Genomic DNA, 6,953 nt, shown 5'->3' on the forward strand with positions numbered 1-6,953 from the left:
GGCTACCCACTGAATCCAAAACATGCCAATTGAAATGAACCCTTCAGTCTTCATCTGGAGGGTCATCCACTGAGGCCTCAAGATAAGATCCTTTGGTCCTGACTCCTCCTAAGATTATTAGAAATCTCATTAGGTTCTCCATGAGGAGCTCCTGTTCTTCAGGTCAAAGATTATCAATCTTCAACAGGAAATGAAAGATTTTATCAGATGTCTTCTCTTTAAAGGGACAGAAACCAACAGGCGCTACCCAGAGTCAGTATTTCCTTAAATTTAGGAATTCAGTCAAGACAGAGTCTTCTGAAACTAAATTTCAACTTCTGTAAAATGAGAGGATTGGACTAGATAATCACTAAGGTCATTTCCAGTTGTAAATAAATCTATGCTCTTATAAAGATTTCTATTCCATAGTACTGGCTCACTTCTAGAATTCTAGAATTTTCTCTATTCTTCATCCTTCAATATCCAAGCCTTGCTTTTTGTGAGATATTCAACTGTACATAACAGAGATTTGGATGATAAATGTACTCTCTCCCCTCCAGAACTGCTAAGCAAGCTTCAGAATAATTTGTATGGATCTAATTTTATGAGTTGAAATAATTTTTTTTCATTCCAACCCAAATAACAGGTAAACCTGAGGGAGTTGCAGATAGAAAGAAAAAAAAAAAAGACAAATAGCCTAAGGACTTTTTGCCAGCTAACTGAGTAGGCCTGTGAATCTGACTCACAAAATAGCTGAAATGTACCTGAAGCTTTGGGCTACATTGGCAAAATGTGCTATGCCCCCTAACCCCTACGTCTCTAAAGAGAGGAGGGCTCATGGCAACTACAGTAATGGCAGTGGCTCAGTGGAGCATCAACAGATGACAATAAAAACTTAGCCGAAAATGAGTCCAGCAGATGGCATCTTTAGACCAACAAATGACATCAATATATTGCTCTTGAGAGGAAATAGCAGTTCTAGTTAGGGCCCAGCTCTAAGAACATGAGTATTCCTCTCTCATCCTTGGCATGGGAACCTGTGTGAGAGTATAGTGCTCTGCATATAAAAGAATTTTTTCCTACTATTTACCCTTTTTACTGTTTAAATCAAATCAAATAGCATTTAATTGTGTCCTTTGGTTTTATCTGATAAAAGAAATGTCCATAAAAGTATAGATTCATGAGTTATGATTTAAATATGTATTGATGCAACCATGCCTTGAAACTGGGTATAGATTTTAAGGGGCCACATTGAGGAGAGTCAGAAAGAAGCCATTCCTTGACACTCAAAATCTTTTCCCTATCAGCTTAAAATTTCACCATTAATGATTCACTTCTTTGGTCCTTGAATACTTTTTTGGCATTGAGTTTCAATCAGACTAAAAAGATATTAGAAATAAAATGGCTCAACTTCCTCGTATATCATAGATGAGAAAATTGAAACCCAAAAGATTAAGTGAAATGATATATCCTCTATTAAACCATAAACACCCAGTGAGGAAGAGAGAGCATTCTAAATAATATCTACCAATAATTTTGCTGGAATCAAGACTAATGGAAAGAGGGTGGAAGGAAGGAAGGAAGGAAGGAAGGAAGGAAGGAAGGAAGGAAGGAGGGAAGGGAGAAAGGAAGGAAGGGAGGAAGGAAGGAAAGAGGGAGGGAAGGGAGGAAGGGAGGAAGGAAACAAGCATTTATTAAGTGTCTACTTCATGCCAAGCACTATGCTAGGTGCTTTACAAATATCATTTCATTTGATCCTCATAACAGCCCTGAGAGGCAGGTGCTATTATTATCCTTATTTTACAAGGATGAAATTGAGACAGACAGAGGTTAAATGCCCAGGGAAGCATCTCTATAAAATGTCTAAGGTGGTTATCAGAATTCCTGTATTCCTGAATACAGGTCCCATACTCTATATATTGCATCACCTAGCTACATCAAATAGGATTTGAATAAGCTTTAGAATCAGTGGAAACCCCATAAAAGAAGGTGGGATGATTCCAATGATAAGCTGTTATTCTTAAAATTTTGCTTACAGATGCTGTCCATTCACTTGACCAACATTTTTCTGTACAATTACTTTGCATTTCCTTATACTGTATGTTTTTTTTCTTCAAGAAAAAATACTATCAGTGGGTTTAGCTGGGATTAATAAGACCTGGACCCAAGTCCTCGGCTTCCCTATTTCCTTTCTACATCACCCTAATTATATCACTTGACCCATATGAATCTCATTTTTCTCATTTTTGAAAATGGAATATTAGAATTTGTGCTACTAACTTCCCACTGTTGTTATGAGGAAAGTGTTTTGTAAAGTGCAGGGTGAGATAAAAATGTGAGTTATGATTATGATTTGTCAGTATTTCTGTTACTCTCTCCAGTCCCATCCCTGAGACTAGAAACTTCCTAATGGGAAAGTCTGGATCTCTCCCTTCTTCAGTCACTGCTCTCAGGATTCAACTCTAAATATTTTGTGTAATATTCAAGTTTACATATAGTGAGCCCCCAAGTAGCCTGAGATATAGGAGATACAGGACATTAAGAATTGGATTTGGGGTCAGAGAATCTAAGTTCCTATCCTACTTCTGTCATTTACTACCTGTGAGGTCCTAGTCTAGGCCTTCTATATTCATCTATAAAATGAAAAGCTTGTATTAAATGGGTTTTAAGATGTTTCGTGATTCAAAATCTATGATCTTTGTTGCTGAATGGTTAACTGCTACTCACCAATCATGAGATTAACCCATTCAGTTTTATCTTCTTCCCCAGGAATCCTGCCCTCATGTCCCCATTATCTAGAAACAGTGGTGAACCCATCACCATCGCCTCCCTTCCTCCCTCCCCTTCCCGCTGCATTTGGAATTAAAGTGCTGTAGCCCTGGCCTCACTCAGACACTCATTACTCCTGTATTGATGGCCTTCTACCTCCCTGTTATGCTGTGCAGATTAGAAGGCACAGACCTTTCTTGAGCGAGGGAATAGGTTTTGTCAGTATTCAGTGTGTAACAGCAGAAAGCATAATAAATTCTGGCAGTCAATCGAATATGACATGATAATGAATGTTAACATCATGTGCGCCCCTTTGCCAACAGAGGGGAAAGTCATGTTAGATTACAGCTAAACACAGCCACCCTGTGATTTCTCTTCTCCTTTCTTTCTCTCACCTCCTTTCCCAGGCTCTGACCATGGTGCTTATCCCTCCCTACCAAGGCTCTTCCTGGCTCCAGGCACTTCCATTGCTCAGAAAAATGTTTCTGGCTCTCCAAGGACTTTGAAACCTAGATCTAAGAAACATGGCCTTTGTGTTTTAGACAGAAACTTAACAGAATCCTAGAAATAAAGATATCTCTGTTTGGTTACATAAGCAAATCTACTTCATGAAAAAGTTATAATTGTTCTTGTCAGGAAACTCCCCTTAATTCTCTGGGCTGAAATCCATCAGTATCTCATGAAGGGACTCCATAAGATCATAGATTTAGAGCTGAAATCACCATGTAAGGTCCATCTAGTCCCAAGCTTTGTTTTATAGAAAAAGAACTGGGGCTCAGAGACATGAAATTATTTGCCCAAGGCCACACAGACATTAAAGAGCAAAGCCAGGAACTGGAGACAGATGGTATTACACTAAATGGATCACTTTTCCAACTTGTAGCCTGGGCATTGAGTCACATTACTATGATGAGGATGCTAATGACTGATGATTGATTTTGGCAGTTAGGGAACTTCAGGTGAGGAAACTGCCTTTATTAATGTAGATCAGCAGCGATTCTTTTGTACCTTACAGACTTAGAGTTTATTCAAGGGCGGAAAGAGGTTAAATGACTTATGTAGCCAATATATACGACAGGCAGGATTTGAATACAGGTCTTCAAGAATTTCAGGTCAGCTCTTCACCAACCTTACTCTATACAATTAGTTATGCATAAATTTGCAAATAGTATACCACATTGCCTCTCATCTTTACTACTGTCATTTTTGCTATTATTGTCAAACTCCCATTACCACTAATATTATAACTATAATGATTGTTAACTTCTATTAGTACTAATAATATAAATGCCTGTTGATTGTAAGCTTAGTGTAATAAAATCTATAAATAGCTCGTGGATTAAATAACCTTCACCAGGAAAATGAGGGGATGCCCTTCAATTGGGGAATGGCTGAACAAATTATGGCGTCTGTTGGTGATGGAATACTACTGTGCTCAAAGGAATAATAAACTGGAGGAATTCCATGTGAACTGGAATGACCTCCAGGAACTGATGCAGAGTGAAAGGAGCAGATCCAGGAGAATGTTGTACTCTGAGACTGAAACACTGTGGCACAATCAAATATAATGGACTTCTCTACTAGCAGCAATGCAAGGATCTAGAGCAAGGGTGAGGGACTTAAGAGAAGGAAAACTAGCCACATTCAGAAGAAGAACTGTGGGAGGAGAAACACAGAGGAAAAACAACTGCTTGAACACATGGGCTGATGGGGATATTATTGGGGATGAAGACACTAAATGATAACTCTAGTCCAACTATCAACAATATGAAATTAGGACTTAATCAATGATACATGTAAAACCCAGTGGAATTGTGCATAGGCTAAGGGGGGGTCAGGAGGTTTGGGGGGAGAGGGAAAGAACATGAAATATGTAACTATGGGAAAATATTCAAAATAAAAATTTAAATATAAATAAATAAATAAATAACCTTCACCAGATGTCAGATATTTTCATAATCAATTCTGATAACAGGAGAAAAAGGAAGATCTGAGTGGGACTTCTCCTTCCTCTTTAGCCTGGGCCTCTTAACTCCATCTAAGTAATGGTCCTTGAGTGTCAACTCAGACATCATGGAATGTTCTCTTTCTTCTTTAAATTTTGTTTTATTTTTTCCAAGTTAAATGTTGATATAATATTTAATATTCATTTTCTGACATTTCACAATCCATGTTCTCTCCCTCCTTTCCTCTCTTGCCAGCTCCCTGAGAAAATAGGTAATATAACATAGGTGGTATGTATGTTATCATGTAATATATATTTTCATGTTCATCATGTTGTGAAACAAAATACAGAATGTTTACACTAGAGAAAAAATCATGGAAGAAATAAAGTGAAAAACAGTATGTTTCAATATGAATTCAAACTCTGACTTTTCCTACTATAGCGGTAGATATCTTTTTCATCATGAGTCCCTGAGAGTTGTCCTGGATCTTGGCCTCATTGATAAGAGTTGGTAATACTTAAGTCATTCACAGCTGGTCTGCAAACATTATTATTGTTACTGTATACAACCTTCTTCTGGTTCTGCTCACTTCGCTTTGCATCACTTCATATAAGTCTTTCCAAGTTTTGCTTTTTTTATGATCATCTGGTTTGTTATTTCTTATAGCACAATAGTATTCCATTACAATCACATACCACCATTTTTCAGTCATTCTCCAATTGATAAAGATCCTTTCAGTTTCCAGTTCTTAGCATCTCTGACACTACTCACTAGGACTTGAATAAAAATATTGAAGGGTGGCACATTACTGAATTTACAGATGACACAAAGCTAGAAGGGATTGCTAATATGATGTAATAGAATCAACATTTAAATTACTTTTGACAGATGGAGACACGGTCAAAATCAAACAAATGTGAGGTCTTTCATTTGGACACAAAAAATCAATTGAATGCATATAAAATATTTAGGTTAAGAAGATTAGGAGGTCTTACTTGACCACACACTCACCATGATCCAGGAATGTGTCTATTTCCACAGTAGTACAGATATAGCTGGTTGAAGAAAGAGTATAAATAGCATCCCATCCCCTTCAAAGAAATACATTAAGATGGAGCTTTGCTGATAGAGAAATATACATCTGAAGCCTGGCGGTTCATCCATATGGTTCATAAGAACCTGGAGCACTTTCTAACCTCCCACTAGTTCAACAAATAAAAGATCCACTAGGCACCATCTTTAATAGGTTTAATTTTCTGCATCGCCAAAGTCTATTTCTAGTTCTTCATTGTAGTTTGGAGGTGACCTTAGGGTCTCAAAGGACATTCAAGTAGAGCTAAAACTTGGGAAAAATTCTACAAAGGCTTAATATACAGTGTTGGCAAAAGACCAAGAATCAGCAGAAGTACAGAAAGTCTTTTTCCCTAGCAAAGCATCCAAGAGTTGTGGGGCCATGGTGAGTATTGCTCTAGGTAAAAATTCCAAATGGCTCATTGCCCTATACAACTCACTTCTATGTCCCTAGTGACAATGTTGGAGAGGCAAGAAAGGGGAAAAGAGGACCAAGAATCAAAGCTTTCCTGCTTTCTACAAGTGTTAATTTAATTTTCTAACAATCAATAAGTTGATATACTGCTGGGGAGCTTAACCATTTCCATATGAATATTCTTACAAAAAATGGAACCAAAAAAAAGTAATAGAAGTAATAGCCAAATGGAAATATGGTTCATAGATTCTCCTCAAGGAAGGGAATAAAGGAGTTAGCAAATTTATTTGTACCTAGGGGCAACCAGAAACAATTCCATTGTATAATCTTACCTGTTAGTGTTTGGGGCATGGGTAGGGGAGCCATATTTATTAAAAAAGATAATAAAGCCACTTCAGCAAAAGTGCCAGCATCAATCTAGGTGATATGGATGAATATTTGTAAAAATATAAATTGCCTAGATTAAGAGCAGAAGAAATAGAATACTTAAATAATCCAATATCAGAAAAAGAAATTGAACAGGCCATTAAAGAACTCCCTAAGAAAAAATCCCCAGGGCCTGATGGATTCACAAGTGAATTCTATCAAACATTCATAGAATAATTAATCCCAATACTATACAAATTATTTGATATAATAAGCAAAGAAGGAATCTTACCAAACTCCTTTTATGACACAAATATGGTACTGATTCCAAAGCCAGGGAGATCAAAAACAGAGAAAGAAAACTACAGACCAATCTCCCTAATGAACATAGATGCAAAAATCTTAAA

Source organism: Gracilinanus agilis, chromosome 3 (assembly GCF_016433145.1).
Source record: "Gracilinanus agilis isolate LMUSP501 chromosome 3, AgileGrace, whole genome shotgun sequence".
Lineage (NCBI taxonomy): Eukaryota > Metazoa > Chordata > Mammalia > Didelphimorphia > Didelphidae > Gracilinanus > Gracilinanus agilis.